We start from the raw sequence: 25,585 nt of genomic DNA on the forward strand, positions 1-25,585 counted from the left end.
GAGGCAGAGATGATAGAGGACTCTGAACCAAGGCCTGGCCTTCTCTCAGGCACCTGCATCTGCTTAGTGAGCAAATGCTCCTCTTGCCTGGGTCAATGCTGGAGAAATCGCTCTTAAGCTCATCCGCCATTCCTCCCCCCACCCCCACCCCCAGCCCCAGGGGAGGGGCTTGGCTATTACCTTGGACAATTTCCAAGGGCCTAGTGCCTCCCACTGCCCCTCTGGGAGTCTGGCTCTGCCCTGTTTTTCTGCCCCCTCCCCCTCCATAAGCCGGTGGGGGTGCTGATCAGACGGTAAAAGCTGGGCAGTGTTAATTGGGAGGCAAGAGTCCACCTGCCTGCTTGTCCGAGCTAGCTCTAGATGTCCCTCCACACAGAGTCTGGAAGAGGGCGGGGTGGGAACCTGGCTGTGGGGGCCAGGATGCCTTCCTCCTCTGGTGATTGGCAGATTGGGTGGGACTTGCTCTCCCTGGCCCGTCCCCCATCTCTGCTGGGTAGGAGCTCAAAAGCCCTCTCTGGGAGCTGCATCAAGTCTCTTCAGACCAGCCTGCTTTTCTTAGCCACACCCTGAGGCCAGGGTGCCCAGGTAAGGCACTGACGTGCTTCACATGACTGATGGGGGAGTCATGACCTTAGATCTGTTAGCCATGTCCCTAGCAGGCCTCATGCAAGAGTTCATGCAGCTCCCAGGAGGACGTTGGCTAGTAGGGACTTGGTTCCATCTGCAGCTCCCGAGGTCCTATGCTGGACCGGCCGTAGAGAGCCAGGCAGCATCCTGACCCAGCGATCTCATCTTGAGAGTAGGGGTGGGCCTAGACCCGCTTCCTCATCCACTCTCTTCCCTCTATTGGAGTGCAGACTTGGGGTCCTGTCTTCCAGTCGCTCCAGTGTGCCTGGTCACCAATACCCTGATTTGGTGCGGCCACAGCTGGCAAGGTGCTTGCCCAGCTGCAGATTCTGCAGCTCTGCCGAATCCCCCTGCCAGCCTGTGGCAGTCTAGGCACAGGACAGGATCTGGGTGGGGGTGTTTGTGCAGTCTGGCTGTCTCTGGACCTGTGTTTTACTATTTGAGATGGGTTTCTCGGCCAGAGAGCTGAGCGGCTGAGAGCTGTCCTCTGGGTGGGGCTGGTGGAGAAGGAAGGTATACAGGGCTCTGGGTTGCAGCTGGAGGCCATGGCAGGACCTGACGATGAAAGGGACAACCCATATTCACTTTCCTTTCCCTTGGAAAGAGTTCCCACCCTCTCCACAGGGAGGGGGGAGGGGGCCTGTGGGGAATCACCAGCCTTCAGCCTGCACAGCCCTGGCTGCCACCCAGAGGGGCTGCAGGAGGGAGGAGAGATGTGGTCCTGGGGCCTGTCCAGGAGAACAGGGTGAGGCTGCTGGGCAGAGTCCAGAAGCAGGGTGCTGGGAGATGAGCAGATAGTGGCCCTTCCCCACCTGATTCCAGCCTCATAGCTACTTCTCCTTGTCAGGAAGGAGTGCAGTCACCACCTGCCAGACACCTGCTCCCCTCCTCCTTGCTACTCTCAGTTCCAGACCAAATCCAGACACCTCCAGCCTTCTCTGACAACCTGCTCACCCATTTCCCTGCAGCACCTCCGGGCCACACGTTACCCTTCCAGAAAGCGCAGAGAACTCAGTTCCATGCTGGGTGACACCCTGTGGGGAGAGCGCCTGTAATGCTCATCCAGGATCCCCGTGCCCAGCACCATGCCCAGCGCTCTATCCACACATTTACAAACATTGCTTGTATGCCACATCTCACCGTGGTCCTGTATAGCCAGGAGACACGGCTGCACCAGGAGCTCAGAATCTCTGACAGGATGATGGTCTTTGGTGTTCTTTGGAAGAACCCCAGGTCAAACTGGCACACACACACACACACACACACACACACACACACACACACACACACACACAGGTCTGCTGGCCAGGTGTCTGTTCATGGGAAAATGCCATACCCTGAGCACTAATGCAAAGAGTTATCCTCAGAATAGAAAAGCACTGGGACAGCTTGGAATCTTCCAGCATTTGGAACCTGGTGGGCAGGAGCTGGTCATATGGGCTTCTGTGAGCTTGGAGAAGCTCTTTCTCATCATGGAGCCCCAGTGTTCTTATTGGAAAGATGGAGTTTGTCATGAGTGTTTTGCAAGTCGTTCTTGCATGCTACAGGCGGTAACCGAGTGTTTTCTGCCAAGGTCCCTAAGTTACTATGAAGCCTCAGGCCAGTTGGATTCGCAGGGGGAAGAAAGGAACCACGGGGTGGGGGGAAGAGAGAGAGAGAGAGAGAGAGAGAGAGAGAGAGAGAGAGAGAGAGAGAGAGAGAGAGAGAGAGAGAGAGAGAGAGAGAGAGGAGACAGAGGAGAAGATGCTCTCCGTCCCTTCCCCCCTCCCACCGGAGCATCTCCACTTCCATCTGCTTCACCGAGCAAACTTTCCAGGAGGTTTCCTTGTGGGAAGTCTCCTTGAGCCAGGTTCAAAACTCCCTGTTGGCCCTGGCGAGCCCACGACCTGGTGCCTGGCAGAGAGAAGATGCTCTGTCTTCATTGGCTCCAGCCTTCTGTCAGCCTGCCAGAGTAGGAGCTCATTGTGAGCTGTGGGGCTGGCCCGGGCAGAGCTGGGCTGCAGAGGTCCACCCGGAAGGGGCCAGACCAAGGCGAGGCCTGGAGAGCATCACAGTGGCCCCCTGTGGTGGTCAGGCTCATCTGCTGTCTCTATTCCCACAGGAGATCACTGTAGATCACGGGAAATCCAATCTCCGGGCTCATCTTTTATGAAGCTCAGTGTAATCCAGATTTCTACCAGCATCTTTCCAGCCCAGGGGGCTTTGGAGACATCTCGGGACTGGGATCTACAGCTTTAGAGCAGGTGTGAGTCGGGCCAGCAGGGGTGAGAACTTGGAGTGGTTCTTGGGGGGCACTGGACACCAGTGAGCTCCATCAGATATATACTGAGCCCCATGGAGTGCTGAGGTCTTGGATGAACAGTCTTGTACACGCCTATGTGTGGACACACACAGACTCTCATAGTTTGGGCTTAAGGTTGGAGTGTATTATTGCTCCCTGAAGGTGAGGCAGTCAGCATCCATCCTTGCCTGAGTCTATTTCCATGACAGCATCCTTTGACCATGTGCCAGGCATTGTGCTGAGTGCAGGGGCAGCTGTAATGGAGACACTGCCTTTATGGACCTCTGACCAACAGAGAGCAGCCGTAGGACGAGTATACCAGTTCCCAGACCAGCCATCGCCCCCACCATCTGCCCTAGGACATGTTCTAGGATGCCCGCAATGGAGGGGTCTTTTTGTTAGGAGCAAGCCTGGAGTGGAGCTATGCCAGGCCCAGGCTTGAGCCAGCCCAGCCTCGCCCAGGCCAGCTGCCCCGGTGCAGGAGTGCAGGCGCAGGCTGGCACAGGCGGGCACAGGCTGTTGCAGGGGGGCTGGCCCAGCACATGGGGGAACTGGCTACTTGGGGGTCTAAGGGAGTCAGGGGGGAGCTGGCGAAAGTTCTCAGCCCAGGAAACAAAGGGGAACAGCTGGAGGACAGAGGCAGTGAGCTAGACTCCAGCACGCAACAAGGCTGGTGAGGTTTGCTGGGCTAAAGACTGCTGCTTATAGCCAGTCAGAAGATAAAAGCTACACTCTCCCCAAATGGTATCTCTTGGGGTGCCAAGATCGTGGAGGCTGGAGCTGTGAGGGCCTGCTAACTTCTGTCAGTGGGGAAAGAAGGGAGTTTGGAGCCCAATAGGAGGCAGAGAGTAGTTTATTGTTAGCTTCTGAAGTACTCTAGCAGCCCGTGGGGCCCTTCCCTTTGCCTCTATTCTGTACTATAGCCCCAGGGGCTCTCAGGATAGGGAAAAGAAGTCAGCCAGACCCCTGAATAATTATTATAACTTTAGTTATCATTGTCATTCTGAGCCTTTCCTGGCCCCTGGGGAGAAGGGGGCAAAGTCGGAGCCAGCCTTGGCCCTTCAAAAGTGCTTGGGGAAGAAGAGAGCTTCTGGAGGAGCCTGTATGGCCCTCCTGTGTCTGTGGATACTCCAGCTGTCCCAGCGGACTTCCTGACTCAGTTCCGGCTCTACACCACACTCACCCCTGCTCAGGGCACTGTGTCCTGGGCAGGCGCCTCCCTCCTCTTCCAGGTGCGATGAACCTACATAAGTACCAGCAGCCACCCAGCCTACGGCACGATGTATTCAGGTCAGAGGTGTATGTGGGCTCTCCCCCACAACACTCCTCAGCCCCCACCTCCTGCCTCAGAGGACGGAAGAACAAGTTCAGCACTGGTCCTCTGCTTAAGACAGGAGCTGCCACCTTGAACAGCACCATCGTCCTCCAGGGAGATTGGGAACCAGCTTATGTGCCCCCGGCCCCTGGGAGACAGGACTCTGAGGTGGGAGCCATTGAGGTGCTCAGCATGCAAGGCTAGGCAGCAGATGACACGGCGAGGCAGGGGAGATGCCAGCTGAGAGGTGTCCACAGAGCCTTGAGCCAGACAGGGACTAGGGTAGACATGGGATGGGATGGGGCTCTCTCTTCAGCTTCAAATGGGGGAAAGAGAAGTGTAGCCACACCTCCCCTCAGTCTCCTCTGTGTGCCCCTTCCCTCCACCCCACAGCTTCTTCTGCCAGCTCTTCTTCGTGTCAGCAGCTGGTTGCCCGAGGCCCCAGCCTGGTGCTGATGCGGGAGTTGGGGAGATGGTGACCCCTGGGGCTCGTGGATCTGCCCGGGCTCTCAGCACTGTACAAAGGGGAGTCTGGCACTTGATGGGCAGCCTGGAGTCTCTGATCATCCTGTGCCTGTCCTCTGGGGCCAGATACCCTTCAGAGTAGGGAGGGGACAAAAGCAGACTTAGGTCCTCCCAGAAGGAAGCTTGGGTCCAGAGACAAGCCACTTTGGGCTTTTGTTTGTTTGTTTTGCTTTTGTCAGTTGTGGGCCTGGATGCTGTCTCTGAGTTCTTATTTGCTCAAAGCTAGCACTTTACCACTTTGAACCATAGCACCACTTGTAGTTTTCTGGCAGTTAATTGGAGATAAGAGTCTCACAGACTTTCCTGACTGGGCTGGCTTTGAACTGTGATCCTCAGATCTCAGCCTCCTGAGTAGCTAGGATTACAGACATGTGCCACCAGCACCCAGCCACCTTTGGTTTTCCCATTACCTGTCTGGCTGCCTGTGTGGTAGGAGCAGCAAGCACTGGCTTTGGAAGAAGGACCCTCTCCCCTTTCTGATGTCAAACCGAGGTCCTCACACACTAGAAAATCACTGTCCTGAACTACACTCCCAGCCCCTTCGGGGCCCTCTTTAGAGACGCTGGGTGGGGGGGGGGGGTAAGAACAATGGTCCCCCTCCATCTCCACAGAGGGGAGACTCCCTCAGTGGTTGGGCAGCTTCCTGAAGGCTGGCTCAGGGCAAAAGTCTGGGCAACACAGCAAGAAGGCTGACCTCTGCTGGACACTGTGGATGAGGGGGACCTTTGTGGTCTTCTTCAAGATTGGCAGACACTGTGGGGATGGGGGTCTGGCTGGGGGAGACCCAGCAGGTTTTTCGCCAGGGGCTGGCTTGCACAACTGAGTAGGAGGCTCTGTGCTTCCCTGGGGACCCGTGTGTCCCCGATGGGGGAGATGTTCAGAGGTGGGATGAGGACATCTCATATTTTTGCTTTGGTTGCTATCTTCCTCAGAAAACAAAGAAACCTGGGCTCATTGTGAAGTAAGAACTTGTTAAGTGGAAGAAAGGCTGTTGGTTCTCCAGGATGGAGTTAATGAGGACACACAAGTCCCTTTGTGATCACTCCAGTCACCAAGAGCATTCACCAAGGGCCCCCTGCGGCGTGGCCATTTACAGGTCGCCCAGCCTCATCTCTGCCTCTGGGGATGAAACTAGATCCTGACTCCAATTTTCCAGTCCTCTTGAAAGTCATCTAAAAGAAAGGCAAATGGCTCACTTCCTCCTCAGGAAGTATCTCCTCTGGTCTAACTTACATCCCTCCTGCTTTACTGGCGCTTTCTTTGCTCCGATCTTCCCCATGTGCCAATCAACCACTTCTTCCCCGACCTCTGGTTTTACCCCAGAAATCCCTCCAAAAATACAAACACCACCCACACTCCGGCTTGGTAATTGTACTTGAAATGTGCTTTCTCGCCAACAGTTATCTTGAAAAGGTTTCTTTCCAGGGGATGGGCCATGCTCCAAGCTGGCGGGCTCAGGAAGGAGAGCCTAGCGTGGGGACCATCCTCCCATGGGCACGCTCCTGGACAGGAGGGGTGGTCAGCCATGGGCAGGATGGACAACGTCCAGTCCATCAGAGCTGCTCAGAGCCCAGCCCACACTGTCTCCATTTGAACAATTGCTACTAGAGTAGGTGCTGGAGTGGAGTTGCATAAGGAGGAAAATCTGGCAGGGGAGCAGAGCCAGAGAAGCGCATGCAGCCAGGGAGGGTGTAGGGGAGCAGTGGGGGCCAGCGTATGGAGAAGGGAGCAGGGAAGCGCTTGGCCTGGTGGGAGATCACCAGCGGGGAGGAAGGGAAGTGAGCAGACTCAATCCACAGCCCCGATTTCCTGGGCAGCCGGCCTGGGTTTCCTTCATCACTCCTGGTGAGCACAGGACCGGGGGCTTCTGTCTGAGGCAGGGCTGGCTTTGGGAGATTTGATACCACCAGCTCTGTCTCACCCCCTACCTCCCTCCCTCTTCCTGGCTGCAGACTATTCCCATGGGACATTAAGAAGGACTTTGACCTTGTGGCTGAGCTCTGTGAGCCGGTGGAAAGGGCTTGTTTGGGGCTGTCTCTGAGGACAGAACCCCCTTCAGTCAGAGCCAGGGGACGGGACGTTTTCCAGTTATCTCCCTGCCTCACCCCGAAGCTAACTTGCTCCTGCCTTTCCCATAGGTTGGTTGCCTTCTCTGTGCTGCCCTTGATCTCCAGCGGTAAGCCCAGCCCCTGTTGGTGGGACCTGGGAGCAGGTGGCAGAGAGCCCAGACACACCCTTGTCCAGGGCTGTAGCCAGGAGCAGTCACCCCCTGCTAGCCACAATGGATTCCCAAATCTTTAGACAACTTTGGCAGCTGTTCCCCGGACACAGGCTCAGCTCCAGCAGTGCCTAGCGCTGTCTGGTGTCTGCACCTCCTCCCACATGCTCTACCTCACCCTAGGCCACAGAATTCAGCCCTGGATACTTGCTGGCTTGGATGCTTTCTCCTCTCTCTTGGCTTTTTACGTAAGCGGTGGTGCTGGGCAGGGGGACTCTTGGAGTCCCCCGAGCACCAAACTTTGAGCCAAGCCTTCCCTCCTACCAGTGGTGGAGGGGCAGGGATACAAGGAGAAGACAAGGTTGGGGAGGAGGAGATGGGGGAAGGAGAGGAAACACAGCCTATCACCCTTGGGGTGTAACTTGCCTCAGTTTCTCCTCCCTGAGTCTCAACTCCTGAGCAAGCCTTTGCCCAAACTTGTGCTCCGCTCTCTCCTGTCTCTCCCACAGTCTCCCCTGCTGTCCAACAGAAGGAAGACTTTGCACACGCAGTCCCCTGGGTGACCTCACATGCCAGCCCAGGCTTCGTGCCACCCAGGAGCTCTCTGGGGCAAGCCAAGGCCCTGGCTTTACAGGTTGGCGTGGCACTGGACCAGCGATCAGGAAAGGTCTGGAAGCTCCTGCTCACTGGACAGGCAATCCCCACTGCTGGCCCAAGGGCTGGGATTCCTGGGGACCCACTCCCCCCCGGGGGGTGCAGGCTCTGCCTTGGTGCCAGGGCCCTGGAGGATGTCATGTAGCCAAGACGTAAGACAATCACGACAGTACAGGATCCCCATGGGGCTGGTGAGATCAGACCCAGCGGGAGGGGGGCATCCAGCGGGGTGGCCCTGTCTCCCCCCCCCCCCGTCCCCACCCAAGTTATAAGGGAGATGTGGACAGGCTGGGTTCCCGGGGTTGGAGCAGACAAAAGCGGTTGGCACCTACCTGGAGCACAGGAGGGGCGTTGGTGGGGCAGGGGGCAGGTGGACGCCGCCCGGGGGTGCGGTGGGGGCTCCCCGGGGTGCTGGCCTGAGCTAGCTGTCCTGGCGCGGCAGCGGCGGTGGCCGGGCCGGGCGGTGGCGGGCGAGGGCGCGTGTGTGCGCGCCCAGCCACTGCAGCATCTCCGCATTAAGATGTGCTCCTCCCTCTCCCGGCTCGCTCACTGGCTGGCTCTGCGCCTCTGCCGACGCTCTCTCTCGGCCCAGCCATGGCTTCCTCGCCCCCCCCCCCCCGCCCCCTCCCGTCCCCACCCTCCCGGCTTTACCTCATTTGCTGTCATTTAAGGACCCGGGGAGCGTCTTCCATAATGCATGGGCGGCTCAGCGCTGGCCTGGCCTGCCGGCTGCTTTGGGGCGCTGGCTGGCTGGCTGACCAGCCCTACCCCCTCCCCACCAATCCACAGGGGAACCGCCCCCCCCACACCCCCCAAGGGGAGGCACAAAGAAAGTAGCTCTTGCTTCTCAGCCCCTGGAGCCCAAACTCCTGGTCTTCCCTAGATATCTACCAGAGAGAGGACAGAGTCCAAATTTTAAACATCCAGTTTGGTGTATGGGAAAGAAGCCAAAAAGAGGGGGCCTCTGGTGCAGTTTCCACCCCCCCCCCACGTTACATACACCTCAACCCCTGCCGTCCTGTCGAAAGCTACCCACCCCTAAATCTGGACTCTGCTACAGATTGGCCGTCTGTGTTTGGCTAAGTGCCTAGTGTCTCTGAACCTCACCGGTAACCTGAAGGGGTTAAAGATGGCTCAGGTGTGTGCCAGCCCTGAGATGCTTGGTGATCACCTAAGTAGTGCATCACTCCCGCCCCAGGGGGAGGTGGTGGGGGCAGGAAGACAGGCCCGAGAGGCAGAAGGACCAACCATCTGCGGCACCCGTCAGCCCTGCCAGGCTGTCCATGCTGTATCCCCCCCCCCCTCGGCCTGCCTGCTGTCCAGCTCACACAGGCAAGACTGGTGAGCAGTCCAGATGCTGCAACAGCTGGCAGGCCAGCCTCCCAGTTTTAAATGCCATACCTGTCAAGTATGAGCATGGCTCTGTGCTTGCTGACTGGCCAGGGGACTGGGGTCGGGGGTGGGGGGGGGGGGTGGCAGGCGGGCAGGAGAGAGCTTGGAGAAGAGAAGGGATGATTCTGCCACCTGAATGCCCACTGGTGTTCCACATGGCCCTCCCTGGCTCCAATCCCCCTCTCCAGGCCTTGTACAATGGGAGCCCATCTTCTTTGCTCCTGATGCATGGAGATGGAGATAGTCTTTTTTTGGGGGGGGGGTCAGTTGAACTCAGGGCCTGGACACTGTCCCTAAACTTTTTTGCTCAAGACTAGTGCTCTATCACTTTGAACCACAACTTCCTTTCTGGTTTTCTGCTGGGTGATTGGAGATCAGAGTCTCGCAGACTTTCCTGCCCAGGCTGGCTTTGAACTGTGATACTTAGATCTCAGCCTCCTGAGTAGCTAGGATTACAGGCATGATCCACCAGTGCCCAGTTTTAGAGATAGTTCTTTGTGTGTGTATGTGTGTGTACACACATGTGTGTATGCACCAGTACTGGGGCTTAAACTCAAGACTTGGGCACAATCCCTTAACTTTTCCACTCAAGACTCGTACCCTGACACTTGAGCCACACCTTCCATCTCCAGCTTTTTTGGTGGTTCATTGGAAATAAGAATCTTACAGAGGGCTGGGAAGGTGACTCAGTGGTAGAGTGCTTGCCTTGCATGCCTGAGGCCCTGGGTTCGATTCCTCAGCACCACATAAGCAAAAAGAAAAAAGCCAGAAGTGGCGCTGTTGCTCAAGTGGTAGAGCGCTAGCCTTGAGCTGAAGAGCTGAGGGACAGCGCCCAGGCCCAGAGTTCAGGCCTCACGACCGGACCCCCCCAAAAAAAAAGTCTCACAGACTTTCTTGCCTTGAGCTGGCTTTGAACTTTGAACTACGATCCTCAGATCTCAGCCTCCTGAGTACCTGGGATTGTGGGTGTGAGGCACCAGCAGCCTGATGTGATAGCTGCTTTTGCTCAGGATGTTTCTTGGCTGACTTTGAATGCTGCTGTGGCGACAGAGACAGGCACATCAACTTCCTCTTGGGACACCCTTTCCCTTCCTGCCCCTGCCACATTGTCCCATCTACCTGTCTGTCCCTCTGGCTGCCGTGCCCTGGCCCTGAGCTCTTGAGGTGAGCCTTGCGCCCATTCCCCCCGCCCCCCCAGTGCCACCGGAGTCAGCCTGCTATGTTTTGCCAGGTCTTTCCAGCAGGAAGTGGCAGGAATTGGTCCTTGCCAAGACAGGAGTGATACATCAGCCTCTGTAGAGGCCAGGAGATCGGCTGGCCCAGCTCCCTGGGGAGGGTCAGGAGCAGAGGTAAACTTTGGTCTGAAAGATGGTCTGATTCCCCGGGTGTCCCCCGCCTCAGATGGGCAAAGGTAGGTACAGTAAGGAAAAGCAAGAATGGTCACCAACCTGGCTTGGGAAAGATGGTTCCCCAAATGTTGTCTTCTCACTTGTATGGAGAGCTCAGCCGTGCCTGGTCCAGATGAATCTTTTGGGGGGTTAGTGGTACCGGGGATCCTCAGTGGCAGCCTCTCAGGCGCTGTGTTCTGAGGGGAGCACAGACAGGCCTGTGGGGGTCCAGCTGAGCTTTGCTGCGGGGGGGGTTTGCACTGGGTGGATAATGATAGGATTACTATCTGTTTTGGTTATCTCCAAATCACCAAGTGTTTACTCCAGAGGTGAGCAGGATTGTTTATTATTATCATCATCATCATCATCGTCATCATCGTCATCTTCATCATCACTGTTATCCTCATTCTGCACATGCTCAGCCACAGCCAGGACTGCCAAAGTAAACAGAGAAAGCGCAGTCATGGCGACCAGGGCTCTGACTCATCTCCTGGCTTTGGCCTGTGTTGTGGATGCCAGCCATCCACTCCTGTCCACTCTTCAGCAGGGACAGGATGGCTGCATCTTCTCTGGCAGAGAAGAGACTGGACTACTCGGTGACCATAGGGCAACTCTCCTCTCTGTGAAGACTCAAGCCAGGCGCCGATGGCTCATGCCTGTAATTCCAGCTACTCAGGAGGCTGAGAACTGAGGATCACTGTTGGAAGTCAGCCAAGGCCTAAAAGTCCATGAGACTCTTATGTACTATTCATCACTAAGAATCCAGAAGTAGAGGTATGGCTCAAGTAGAAGAGTGCCAGCCTTGAGGGAAAAAAAAAAGCCATTTGAGAGCACAAGGCCTTGAATTCAAGCCCTAGTAGTGGTGCATGCGCATGCACACACACACACACACACACACACACACACACACACACACACACACACACACACACCAACCCAACTCCATGTTGTCTCTAAGTTGCTTCCCCACAGACTCTCAAAGGGAACAAAGAAGAGTAGCTGAGGAGAGCCAGATGATGAGATGGCTAATGAAACGGGTACTATTATGCTTGCAAACATTCAGTGCTCCCTGGGGAGGCTCAGGAGGCATTTTGAGGACCAACCAACCCTTCCCAGACCATCTGCTCCTTTCCTCCTTGGCCCACCAGATCAATCATAATGGAGTCCTGAGAGCCTCCAAGTGGCCGGTCCCAGAGCACAAGTGGAGAAGGACCGGGGGCTGCCGCAGTCCTTGTGCTCTGGTGGCTTTGCCATCTCCCTCCTCTCCACCTGTGCATCTCCAGCCTCTGGGATTAGGCTCCACCCCCTCTTCCAGAGCTCCCAGGGGACCGTATTTATGCACAGTCTCTCTGCCTAGAACGGTGGGAGATTCAGAGGACGTGGTTCATGACAAAGTGCCCTTCTTTGTAGAAGCAGACTGACAGACAGTGAGAAGGAACCCTGGAGAGTTACCCATCGGTAACCCTGGAGGAGAGCGACGTGGCTGTTAGCAAAGCTTTGAGGACAGAGCAGCCTGGACCCCTTGCTGTTACGGAGGGACTGTGGGCACAGACAACGTGCCTCCCTCCTCACCCAGAAAAATAACGATGAAGACGCACACCATGCTGAGCTGACTGGGAGCCTTGAATCCACACAGGACCTAGAGTAGTAGGTGTTCAATAAATTGCAGTGCTCCCCCTTGACCCTGTGTGTTATCATGTAAGGCTGCTGTGTGTCCATCCAGCTGTGCCTCTGTCTGCTTTGATGTTTGGGGCAGCTCCAGATCTGCCACCACGAGAGGAGACCATTCTGCCACGCCCACTCGGACGGCGACATGGACTATGCCGCTGAATGACTATTGTTTGCTTTGAGAATCCATGAGTAAAATGGGAATAATCCTACTTAGGGTAGGTGTGAGGATGTCTGAATTAAACATAATGTCTTTTTTTTTTTTTAACATATGGGATTTGAACTCAGGGCGGTGTTCTTGCTAGGCAGGGAGTCTATGCCTGAGCCGGGCCACCAGTCCTTTTGCTCTGGTTGTTTATTTTTGGTTGGTTGTGGGGCTTGAACTCTGGGTCCAGGAGCTGTCCCTGAGCTCTTTAGCTCAAGGCTAGTGCTCTACCACTTGATCCACAGCATCACTTCTGGTTTTCTGGTGGTTAAATTGGAGATAAGAGTCTCATAAACTCTCCTGCCCAGGCTGGCTTTGAACTATGATCCTCAGATCTCAGCCTCCAGAGTAGCTAGGATTACAGGCATGAGCCCCCAGTGCCTGGCTTCTGGTTATTTTTGTAATAGGGTCTTTTACTTTCTTCATGGGCCAGCCTGGACCTTCATCCTTCTATTTTTGCTTCCTGTCATAGCTGGAATGACAGGTAGGTGCCATCACACCCAGCTTTTCCAGCTGAGAGACGATCTTAGGATAGCCTTCATTCTCAGCCTCCTGATTAGTTAGGATTATAGGCATAAGCTGCTAAGCACCTGACTAAATATAACATTTAATTTTTATTCTGCCAGTACAGACACTGGGGCTTGAATTCAGGGCCTTAAGCTGTCATTTGGCTTTCTTGCTCATGGCTGGTGCTCTACTGCTTGAGCCACACTTTCATTCAGGTTTTTTTGGTTGCTTAATGGGAGATAAAAGCATCATGGATTTGTCTGCCTAAGAAATGTTGTTAAACTTCGATCCCTAGGTCACAACCTCCTTAGTAGTTAGGATTACAGGAGTGAGCCACTATCTCCCGGCTCTACACATAATGATTGCAAGAGCACTTTGGTGCCATTCCAAGATACTGGCTACTATTCCCTCTGCTGTGTGGTCTCTGGAAGCCAGGAACATCCTAGCAAACTCTGTGCTTCCTGCCCTCGCCCTTCTGCATAGCACTGTGCCGGGTGCAGGGCAGGCTCAGAAAATACATGTGGGCCAGGCTGTCAGAGGCTGAGGATGGAGCGGGCTGGGAGCCGGTAAAGGATTCTGTGGGCTGGGTCCTGGGTCTGGCCCAGGGAGGTGGAGAAGAGGTGGGAAATGGTCCGATATGGGGTGTGAGGTATGGCAGGGCCTTGGATGATTTGTGTAGGGCCTGGAGGAGCCAAATCAAACTGAAGGGAAATCTCTACCCTTCCTAATTTTGCTTACAGGCCTGGCAGGGTGTATGTCCCAGAGGGGCCTAATTATTCTCTTTACCATATCAACCCAGGGCTCTTTGGAGATTCTTTCTTTTTTTTTTTCAGGCTTATAATAGACAATGCTAATGTCATTATTAATATTTAATAGTAATGATGCTAATAACGTCCTGCATTTATGTGGTCTCTCCAAAGAGCACAGAGAACCTTGAGTTCTCTTTAAAAAAAATTTTTTTTATTATGAAACAATTTGGCAAGTGTGGGCAGAGGGAGGGTGGAGGGACAGAGCCGGGGAGAGGGTGGAGGCTGTGGGAACCGAAGTCCATCAAGGTGAATGATCAGGCCAAGGGCACAGAAGAGCCAGGCAGGGGCTGGGACTTGGACTGAGGGTTGCCCAGACTCCCTCAGGCCACCCTGGGCAGGGGCATGTTTAAGTCCTGATAAGCAGCCTTGGGGATCGGGGGCAGGGGACTCTGGAAGTGAGCTGGGCTGTGGAAGAGATGGCCTTTGAGTGTGGTTCACGGAGCCTGACTGGGGGCTGATGGACAGGCACAGAATATGCCATAGAACATGGGGCCCAAAGGGCAGTTGGGAGACTCTGGAATCCTTGTCTGGATTCCGCAGGCCTCCTTGATGGTTAATTGGGGATAAGAGCCTTCCGGACTTTCCTGACCAGGTTGCCTTTGAACCTCAATCCTCAGATCTCAGCCTCCCAAGTGGCTAGGATTACAGGCGGGAGCTACCAGCACCTGGCTTATCCAGACTTTTGAAAGGCCTTAATAGTTAAAAAAAATTGAGGTTTTCCTGAAAATTAAATTCTTACGGGAGGGTTTCCGGTCTACCAGCTTGTCCTCACCGTCCCGTGAGTCAAGCCCTCGAATTTCATTGACTATGTGTGTAGTATATATTTTACACATCCACACAGTCCCTGCCTTAAAATGGATTGACTTTGCAGTGGTGTGAAGGTGACATGCATTCAATAGAAACTCTGCCTTAAGTTTTGAGTTTTGGTCTTTTCCCCGGCTGGTGATCATGTGGTATGAGGCAGGCCCAGGGAGACATAACAAGTTTGTTGCTAGGTGACGATGTTCGGTGAGGTGTACTAAGTGTATTGTCACCTTCTGTATTTTCAACTGATGATAGGTTTCCCTGAGACATCCGAGGTCCAGGAGCATCTCTACGTCCTGCTGTTCTCTTTCTCTGTAGAGCCCAAATGAAACTCTGCCCTTTGCCTCCTCCATCTGCAGGTCCTCCTGACTCCCTGCTGTCTTAGTCAGCTCAGGCTGCTAAAACAAAATACCCTGGAAACTACAGACCTCTGTTTGCACAGCTCTGGAGGCTGGAAGTCCAAGATCGAGGCGCCTGAAGATCCAATGTCTGGCCAAGGCTGCTTTCTGCAGGTAGCATTTTCTGGTTGCATCCTTACATAGCAGACAGCAGAGAGCAAGCTCCCTGTCTCTTCTTAGAAGACCACTAATGCCATTCAGGGGGCTCTACCCTCAGGACCGTATTACTCCCCAAAGGTACCACCACCTACTACCATAACTATGGGAGTTTAGGTTTTACCATAGGCATTTGGGATGTACATGGAGCAGGGTGACCCAAACATGCAGTCCATAGGACCCTGCCTGCATGAAGGGAATGCTCTAGACATTTCCATCCCATGTCTCTCCCCTACCCTGAATCCTGCCTACCTCTCAGTCCTGCTGACTTGCTTCCTCTGCCTCCCCTCGGCCTCCCCACCACAGCACTGGCCCCTACCAGCCTCCTGCTGGGTCCTTGTCTTCCACCCACCTCCCTGCTTGCAGTGAGTCAGCCAGGTGTCACTCAGACTGCGGTGGCGTAACATTCACCAGCATCTCTTGCCTTAGGTTAGACCCCAGGCTCTCCCTCCCCGCCCCCCCCCTGCCACATACACACATACACAGGGCTCACTGTGAGATTATGATCAGGTCTCTCTCCAGATCACCCTCTTCTCCTGCCCTTTCCCAACCCACTGCAGCCAGTGGACCCATATGCCCTTTCTAGAAGAAATAGCCTCTCTCATTCCATCTCTTCCTTATCTGTCTCCTCCATGTGCACCTGGCTGAACCCCCTCATCCTCCACAACTGCTGTCCCATTGGGCATCAGCGGCCCTATGGTTCCATTGCAGGTATCCTGCTTACTGGTAAGTAATGGTCTGGTGGCATCTCCAACATACTGTTTGCCTTCTTGGCTTACTGGCTGGTGCCCAGTAGATAGATAGGACCATGTTGGGGCATAGATGATTACTTCTCTCCTTATCCTGGAGCGGGGGGTCCTGGAGGCAGGGCCAGCATCAGCATGTGTACTAAAGATCTCTTCAAGCCGGCATTGCGTTGCCACACTGCCTGGGGAGGGAGCAGGGTGCAGCCTGGTGCAGTATGTGGAGGCCCAGCCTGCAGGCCTGTGAGAAGTATCATTCCCCAGTTCTCTGGCTGTTGGAGGCAGGGAGGTGGGTGCACACATCCCTGGTATAAAGGCTGAGGTCCAGAGTGCCCTTCTGCAACCCGGGCAGTCCCACACAGCCTGTGCTCAGGAAGCTCAGGTCTCGCGTCAATGCTCTTCTGCTGCTATCTTGGAATTAGGAATAATTTTCTTAAACAAGGAGTTCAACGTCCCGTTTTTGCATCAGGCACTAGAAATCATTTGTTGGTCTCCACTTGAAGGCTCACTCAACAGTACACAGGACTGGGGACATGGCTCACGTGGTAGAATAAACTGCCTAGCAAGTAAGGCCCTAAGTTCAAATCCCAGTACCACCAAAACAAGCAAGCAAATGAACCCACTGCCTCCCTGCTGCCAAAATAAACCCCCAAACCCAAACAAAACAAAATGTTAGCTCGAGTTACTGGGTCAAAGTGAGTTAAAGCAAATGATCCAGGCTGGGTGCTGGTAGCTCTCACCTATGATCCTTGCTACTCAGGAGGCTGAGATTTAAGGATCACAGTTAAAAACCAGCTGGGGCAGGAAAACCTGAGACCCTTATCTCCAATTAACCAATAGAAAACCGGAAGTAGAGTTGTGGCTCTTAGTGACAGAGTGCTTTCCTGGAGAGAAAGAACTTAGAGATGGTGTCCAGGCCCTGAGTTCAAGCTCCAAGACCAATTGAGGAGGGGGGGAGTGTGCTGCAAATGAGCCCACCCCTCCACTTCCATACCCCATGAGGAACAAGACTCCTTTGCAGTTTCAGCCTCTGCCCTTGGCTTTGTAACATGCAGAGGAGCTATTTGACAGGGACTCAGAACTCTGATCCCTCTGAGGTCCTTAAAACCAGAGGTCTGATCTTTATCTGTGAATGAGTTTTACATTTTAAATGGCTTAAAAAATCATAGTATTTTGTGACTTGTGAAAATAATACATATTTTCTATTTCAGTGTTCACAAATAAAGATCAATTGGAACGTAGCCATGCTTGTTCATTTTATATTCTCTAGGACTTGTTACTTTTCTTTTCTGGCAGTACTGGGGTTTGACCTCAGTTAAGGTTTGGCCTTAACCACCACCTCCTCCTCCACCTTCCCCTCCTCCTCCTCCTCCTCCTCTTCCTCCTCCTCCTCTTCCTCCTCCTCCTCTTCCTCTTCCTCTTCCTCCTCCTCCTCCTCTTTTTCTTCTTCTGCTTCTTTCTACTGGAGTCTTTGCTGTTTAGGATAACCTAAACAGCAGTCCTCATATTTATTCTTCCAGCAAAGCTGAGATGTCAGGCAGCCACCACTATCCCAGCTATCTTATATTGCTTGAGAGAAGGTCTTAAGAACTTTTTGCTAGGCTGGCCTGGATTGGTGATCCTCCTGATTTTCAGCCCCTTGAACAGCAGGATTATAAGTATAAGTCACCATACCTGGCTTTGTCTATGACTTCTTTTATGCCACACCAATTGTTGAGTAGTTACGGTCTAGCCCCAAAGCTGAACACACTATCTGGTCGCTTAAGGAAAATGCTTGCCAACATCTACTTTAAGCCAATGCTCTGTCTCCTGGACCTCAAACCAGAAATGAGTGTGTATGGGTCACTGACACTCCAGGGTCAGGGTTCTCTTCTGCGTTAGCTCTGTATTTCTCAGCCAGAAGACATCTGGGGTTACCACACAGGGCAGAGATAGAGGGGTGTCCATATGGGAGACGGAGGGATGCGCTAGCATCTAGGGGGTAGAGGTCAGTGTATTGTTCAGTATCCTACAGCACCTAGATCAGCCCCACCCACCTAACTCCCCAGCCCGGCAAAGCTGGGACCAAGAAAGCCTGTGCTATTCCTATGCCAGGCCAGGTCAGACTCCAGCAGGTCTGCTGGGCTGCAGAAGGGAACTTACCTTGCCCTGGACTGAGCAGCCAGAAGCAGCCAGAAGATGGTGTGGATGGTGGGGGTGGGGGGTGGAGGTGGGGTATAGGAGAAGGCCGAGCACAAGGCCTCTAGCCCCATGGCTCCTACACCAACAAGGACCCTCCATTGGGAGGACAGCTGCTTTCCCTGTAGCCCACAAAGATCGGGACAGGTGTCCATCTGTTTGGCCAGGTGAACCAGGTCCTGGGGGGCGGGGCGCGCCAGGCTCAGGCGAGAAGGGGAAGAGGAAGGAGCTTGGGATTCGGGGAGCCTCGGGGAAGAGGCTGGCACGGCTCCCACCCACCTTCTGGAGAGTGCGAGGAGCAGATGCCGGGCTGTCACGCGAGAGGCTGCTGGCACTTTGGGAAATTGCAGAATTGACAAAAGGACGGTTGCTTTCAGAGAACCTGAGCAGGGGTGCGGCGGGCACAGCTGGGCGGGTCTCTGGGGGTCCTCCCTTGCCTTGCAGGGTGAGGAGCTGGGGGCAGAGGTGATGGAGACATCAGGCCTGGGGGCTCCGAGGGTCAGAGGAGAGCCAGAGCCAGGGCCAAGGCTGCCATAGCTCAGAAGCCCGAGAACAGCAGGGCTGTGTGGAGGTCATCTCATCTATCTTTGCGCCTGGAGGGCCAGCCCCGGCAGATGGCATCTTGCCGGCCGAGGACCCGGGCAGAGGGGATCCTCAGCAGGAATGAGAACTCACCAGCTGTTACTTGTGAAGCTCCCCCCCCCCCCAGCCACCCACCAGCTCTCTTTGGAAGCTTTGTGGACAAAGAGGCATGCATTTGAGGGTCCACAGGGGGCCCATGCCTTCTCCTGGTGGGGGGGGCAGTCCGGAGTGGATGAGCCCTGGTGGGCTCTCCTGGCTGCTTGCCTGACCCGCAGGAGAGACCCCGGGTTGATTAGCATTGTGTGGCTGCAGAAGCCAGGAAGGACTGACATGACATGGAGCAGGTAAACTGGGGGCCCGCATGGAGACAGGAGGATGGGACTCTGCACTCCTCAGAAAGTCTATTAAAAGAGGATGAAATGCCATTTCTTGTGTGGATGGTTTTAATTGCAATGTGGAGTTAATTTAGACCCGAAGCAAATGCTTTCTCTTCAGGCACAGTGGTTCCTGCCTGTAAACTCACTACACTCGGGAGGTGGAGACTTGGGGAGCAAGAAGTCTGAGGTCAGCGAAGGCAAGAAGTTAGCAGAACCCCATCCTCACCAACAAAGCTGGGTGTCGTGTTGCATGCCTGAGACCCCAGCTTTGTGGAAGGCATAAGTAGGAGGATTGTGGGGCTGACTCAGGCAAAAAAAAAAAAAAATGCAAGACCCTCTTTGAACAATAACCTAAGTTAAAAACAGATTAGTGGTTTGCCTTAAGGGGTAACTCAAGCTTGAGGCCATGAGAAGGGGAGGTGGGAGAGAAACAAAGAAACAAAGACAGAGAGACAGAAAGACAGAGACAGACAGAAAGGACACAGAATAGTTTCTAATGCTGGTGAAAGATAAATCACTACATGTGGAATTTCTCCAGGCGCCTGGGACCTATCTACCTGGTCTGGTGGTTGTGGGGTGGGGGCTAAGGCTCCCTGAGTCCTTCCCCCCAGTTTATTTATTCCTGGGTAGTCCAACATGGCCCTGCCCTTGCTTGTCAGCCCTACTGCTTCCTGGCTCTTGGGGCTGGAGCAGCTGAAGTGTAGGCGGGAGCGGAGCTTGCGGCTGCTGCCCCTGGGAACTGGCTCACAGGACCAGACCAGTCTACCCATGTATCTGGGAAGTGGACCAGCCATCAGTAAGGCCTATGACTGGAAGGGCAGGAGGGCTGGAGGGCAAGGAGCAGCAAACAGATGCAGGGGGTCATGCCCCTCATTTGCTGGAGTGCCATCCTTCTCTCTGTCAATCCTCTCCAGGGGTCGGTCCACAGATGCACTGCCCGGGAGGACGCAGGCTTCCTCCCCATTGGCCAGCAACTTGGCTTCTTCCCCCGACTTTCCTGCCAGGTTTCCCTGGAGCCAGCTACATTGTCAGCCAAAGGTCCCCTGGGGGACAGACTTCAGATGGAAGGAAGGGGGTGTGTGTTTGGTTTTGTGCGAGGGAGTCTCTGAACCAGGAACCTATTTGGCTAATGAAGTCATAATTACTCCCAGGCTCACTAATAGGATGAAAGCTGGGGGCTCCGTTAAAAGCCACTGATGGACCCTAGAGAGTCACCTGACAGCTCAGAAGAGGGGCTAGAGCGCCAGACATGAAAAGGGGTGGGGAGGCAGGGGAGGGGCTGTAGGGCCTCCACTTTGAGCTCCCACCTCTAGGAGCCAAACTTTAGTACTGCCTCAGTTTATCTTAGGATGAGGAACCTGAGAATCACCATAACACCTCTTCCTGCTTCAAAGGTTCCCAAACCTAGCACCACTCACAGTGGTGCACCTTGGTGGGAGGCCAGAGGGCTGGAAAGAGGCCAGGGCACTGGAAAACCCCCCATTATTTCTATTTGGCTTTCAGCTTGTATTTTCCTCCTCAGAGGCCCTGGGCGCCCTTCTCTGTCGCTACCGCCTCGACCAGCAAGGAGACGCGACACCGGACTCCTCTCTGCCGTTTATTCAGGACCTTTTTTTAAATCTTGTGACCCCAACCCCGGGGAGAATTCCCCACAGCCTTAAGTACTCGCTGGATAGCCAACCCTGATACGCCACGTGGGAACCACCATTAGGTTCAGGTGCGCGGAAGCAAGCCAGATTCTTTGGTTAGCCATATCAGGAGTTGTTTACCACGAGAGCACTTGCCATCGGGAAGGCGGAGGGCGGAAACCGGCACCATCTTCCAGGTGCGGCCTCTCGCAGCTCTCTACACTTCTCCAGCTTTCTGCTTGGCCATTTTTGTTGTTGTTGTTGTTGCTGTTTTGTTGGTCGTGGGGCCTGAACTCTCTGGGCCTGGGTGCTGTCCCTCAGCTCTTCAGTTCAAGGCTAGCACTCTACCACTTGAGCCACAGGACTACTTCTGGCTTTTTCTGCTTATGTGGTGCTGAGGAATTGAACCCAGGGCCTCATGCATGCAAGGCAAGCACTCTTATCACTGAGCCACCTTCCCAGCCCTGCTTGAGCATGTTTGAAATGCTTTCCCCAAGGGCTGCTGGCTGGCGTGAGGGAGGGCACGCTTGCTGCAGAGGGCAAGGCCTACAGCAGATGTAGCATTTGATAAGGGGAATCTGTGCTGCCATGGTGTGGACCAGCGCTTGCTGTACCCTGTTGTTCCAAGGTCTGGACTGCATGTGTGTAATGGACAGGGGACATCTTGAGATGCCCATGATGACAGACTGACTTCTCCAGCGGGGCACGTGAAGCAGCTCTGGGAAGAAGGCTGACGCTGGCGCTTGGAAGGAGGGACCTTGTGCCATTTTTAAAAATCAAGTTTCTGCTGGGACTGGGCAGGGGGAGGTTGGCAGAGCTTAGCAACTCTGGCCCTCATTGTGGGTGGCTACTCTCGTTCCCCAGAGACAGACAGATGACAGAGAGGAAGAAACCCCAAATTTTAGGCTTGTGGCCTGATGGGGTCCCCAAGCTTGGGAGGTAAACTCCTTAATCTCCTTGTAACATGATCCCAGGGAGGTTTCTCCACCCAATTCCATCCAGACTGTGGCCAGGAGTGCTGGTGGAAAGAATGTCAGCGGAGTCACGGACCTGTGGTCATTCTTGCAGGACAGACCCAAGCCATCTGGAGGCTGAGCTGTGTCTTGTGCTGCTGTCTGGTGGGTAGAGAGCCATGCAGTGTCCTCACGGCGAGGCTGGAGCTAGAAGGAGCAGGAGGGAGGGATGCGAAAGGCACACAATCCTTTCTGATAAATGAGTGGGTCCCTAGGCTTGAAAGAGAGATAAGAGCACTTAGGGAGGAAATGAATAAACAGGGCTGCTAATGAACCTCCAGCTCTCCACCCTGGGCACTGGCTCCTCCAGCCACTGGATCCTGCTCTCCACGCACTCAATTTTAGGGAGAGAGGTATTACCTGGGCCATTCTCCGCACCCCTTTAATGTCACAAGGATTAAACCACCATCCTGGCTGTAAATACAGTCATGGAGACTTAGGCACAAAAGAGGTGTGATGAGCAGCAGGACGACTGGCATCCAAAGGCCCATCTATGAGCATGAAGGGACTTCCCACCGTCCTGAGGAGGGCAGGCGGGGTGTCACAAAGGCTCGGGGCCTGGGAGGCACCGGGCTTGCCCTCGGGCATGGAAGAGACAAGGCCTTGCAGAGCCTGGGAGCTTAACCTGGAGCAGGAGGAGCAAGAAGGTGGAGGAAGCCCCAGAGAGAGGCAGTCCCCCGGCCAGAGCTGTTTCCAAGAAGGGTTTGAGGGAGCTGAGAAAGGTGGTGTTTTGAAGGCAGAGTACAGGCCGGGAAGAAGGTTTTAGGTCTGTAGAGGAGAAAGTGTAAGCTGAGTCACACAGTTGTTCAAGCTGGACCAAATGATGATACATATGTCATTCTTTTCGAATCTTCACTGAGTTGATCCTTACAACAGCGTAAGGAGAAGCGATAGCCATTATGATTACAGCCCCAGTTTTGAGGACACTTGGGCAGAGAGAGGTCAGGGCTGCAGAACCTCAGCTCTTCCTCACTTGCAGAAGGACGAGGGCCCAGTGCTTTGCTGTCCCCAGTCACATGATGAGCTGTGTGGTACCCACTGCCTGTCCCTGAGCAGAGCGGAGGAGAAAGGGCGGATCGCTGCCAGCACATGTTGAAGGGTTGGCAGGGGCTGCTCTGGCAGGATGCCTTTGAAGTGCAGATGCCAGGGCTAATTCTTCATAGAGATGCTCATTCCTTACCTGAGGTAGTGGAAGGAGGGTGTGTAAGTCAGGCGGACCTGGCTGCCAGTGCTGGCTTTGGGGTTGACCTTGGGCTGGTTGTTCTGACACTTAGGGTCAGTTCCTTGCAGCACCAACAGGACACAGCTACCTCCCTCCCAGACCAGGTTAAAGAGGACATTGCATAGTTCACAGTCACGCTGTCCCGTGCAAGGAGATATCCACGTCATTAATTCCCTTCTCCTCTTAAGGGACTCCACATGAATGTATTTGACCAAATGCTACCTGCTTTCCTCTCGCCTCTTTGGCCTCAGCTTTGCAAGGCTGGTTCCCTGATCTGACATGGCCAAAGCCCCGCCCACAAGTGGGGCTCTGACACCCTAGTCTCAGATCTCCACCCCAGAGTAACTCACCAACTTTGTTTGCTGGTATAAAATATTTGGATATAAGACCTCCACTGTGTGAAGTAAACTCATGGATTGAGTTGGCACGTGGGACCATGCCAACTATGCTCCTCTGAGTGTTCCTCATTGTTAGCCTGTACCAGAATCATCAAGAAGGTTTTTGTTTTGCTGTGTTTTCTTGGCAGTACTGGGATGTGAACTCAGGGCCTAATGCTTGCTATAAGTGTTCTACTGCCTGAGCCACAATTCTAGCCTTTTTGGCTCTGGTGATTTCTGAGATTTTGCCTGGGCCAGCCCAGACCACGGTCTTCCTAATTACACTCTCCCCAGGGCTGGGATAATAGGCGCATGCCACAACACCCACCTTTTTCTGTTAAAGCAGGTTTCTTGAATTTTTTCGCACTGGCTGGTCTGTAACCATTTTCCTCTCATCTCAGTCTCCGGAACAGTGAAGATTGTAGATGTGAGCCACTGAGTGTGCCTGGTGAGGAAGAAAACACCCGGGTTCTGACACTGTAGGAATTCCTGGTTCTGAGGTCCAAGAATTTGTATTTCTCTCAGTTTCCAGGCAATCCTAATACTGTTGCCTTGGGGGCCCTACTTTGACAACTGCGGCTAGAATTATTCTGCCTATCTCCACCCCTTCCTCCATTGCCCTCCCCCTTCTATTTTACATCCCTACTCACTGCTGTTCTCTGCACACTCTCTCTCCAGATCTGACTTGGGTCCTTCATTCCACAGTGTTTGGACTTTTCACTTTTATTATTTGTTTATTGTTACTCTTTGGCAGTGCTGGACCTGGATTGAGCCTCTGCAGAGGCAGTTGGGATTTGGAATGCTTTGTATACAGTCTTGTTTGTTTCGCTGTGGGGTCAGCTTTGCCCTCTGCCCCTGGGCTGTGCTTTCCCAGTGAAGCTGAGCCATCAACCTGCCTGGGCGCCATGTGAACCCAGGGCAGTGCTCAGGCCTGTGCCTTGACGTTGTCAGACTCAGCCTCTGCACCGGGATCCAGGCTAATCAGCTACAAATTCTGGGGTGGGGATGAGAAGGGGGTGGGGTCGGGGCTGGGCCGTGGGGCCGCAGCTGTGGCTCCAAATTGCTGTGAGGCCCAAAGTCTAGTCCTTGCTCCAGCAGGGACTTCCATCAAACAAATGGGCTCTGATGCATTAAGTGGGGAGGGGAAGGCTGGAAGACCCCCCCCAACCCCCGGCCTGTCTGCACCTCATAGCATTCAGAGCAACGGGGCTGCCCTGATGGGGAGGGCTGTAATGAGTCCCCTGATTGCAGCCTTTGGGGGCAGCTGGGTAAAAGCAAGGCAGCCTTCACTACTAATAAAGATTGCAAGATGACTTGAGCCCTCCCCACTGGGTCTGTTAATCCAGCTCCAAGCTGGAGGTTAGCATTGCTAATGGGCTGGGAGGCACTGCATTCAGAAGACAGGGATGAGGGATGACAAATATTCTGCCGGTCCCTGGTCCCTGGGGCTCTGAAGAGGGGCAGGTGCTTTGTCTGGCCTCAGTTGAATGGAGGTTGGCTTTCTTCAAACAAGACGCGCTTGCTTTGTCTATTTCTGCCCATGGACTGGATGTTCTGTTCTAAACACTGGATCCCATTCCAAAATGTCATTTGCGTGTTCAATATCCAGTTATCCCCCATCCTAAGGGGAGGATACCAAAATTTTGAGTTCACCTGGCTGCTTCTTTGAAAGAATCGTGCGCATTCATCTTCTGGCAGTTGGTCCTTCCTTTGTGCTAGATCTGGGAGCAGAGAGGAAATTCAGTGAAAGAAATAGACAATAACGATCACATACCAAATCTCAAGACACATAAAAGGTGCCCTGGATACACAGCGACGGATTCTGAGCCAGACACATTCAGAGGCTCTGCAGGCAGAAGGATTGCTTACGCCCAGGAGCGTAAGGTCAGTTTGGGCAACACAGTGAGACCCCTCATCTTAAGAAAAAAACAAAAGAGTAGTCTAGCAAGGAGGGCTTAGCCTGCCTTACAGAAATCTGGGAAAGATGCTCTGTAAGGAGAGCGGAGTATAGGGGCTTACAACTAGAAAGTGGTAGGGGCCTGGAATGAGGCGCTGCATGGCCTGGCTGTGAGCCCCAATGCCAGCCAGTGCTTCTCCAGAGCTATGAGATACAGAAGGTTTAGAGGACAGTGCTCCACTGTTGTGTGTTGGGCCCTTTGCCCAGGATGCTCCCACTCTGCTTGTTTGACCCTCTTAGACTGAGCGTCCTGAAGACTCAATTCTGTTCTGCTCAATGCATATAGCTAACTGACTGAGTAGGTTATATGTATGTATGTATGTGTATGTAAACACACACATATATGCTTTTGATGGGATTGTCTAGAATTTAGGATCCATGCGTGGAGTGATAAATTAAAATGACCTCCAGATAGGGAGTCCCAAAGCTCTGTCATACCAAAGCAAGGAGTTTAGTTCTGATCTAGTGGAAGCAGAGGTTTCAAGGAAGGGAATGGTATGATCAAGGTGTGGTTGAGAGGATTTAGTTTCCGGGGCAGTAGGCGATGTGAGGCAAGGTCAC

The 25,585-nt window shown here is 53.9% G+C and overlaps 1 protein-coding gene across 1 annotated transcript in view; it reads right to left on the bottom strand.

Moving 5' to 3' along the window:
- The window catches only part of Cntn2 (contactin 2), a 29,459-nt gene extending 21,314 nt beyond the window's left edge, over positions 1 to 8,145 (bottom strand). Inside the window, exon 1 of the mRNA XM_070041703.1 lies at positions 7,953 to 8,145. The gene's annotated coding sequence lies outside the window, so the exon portion shown is untranslated. The remainder of the gene's footprint in view (positions 1 to 7,952) is intronic.
- Between the last annotated feature and the right edge of the window lie 17,440 nt (positions 8,146 to 25,585).

The sequence above is a fragment of the Dipodomys merriami genome, unplaced genomic scaffold (assembly GCF_024711535.1).
Source record: "Dipodomys merriami isolate MVZ:Mamm:240054 unplaced genomic scaffold, mDipMer1.0.p SCAF_31, whole genome shotgun sequence".
NCBI classification, from domain to species: Eukaryota; Metazoa; Chordata; class Mammalia; order Rodentia; family Heteromyidae; genus Dipodomys; species Dipodomys merriami.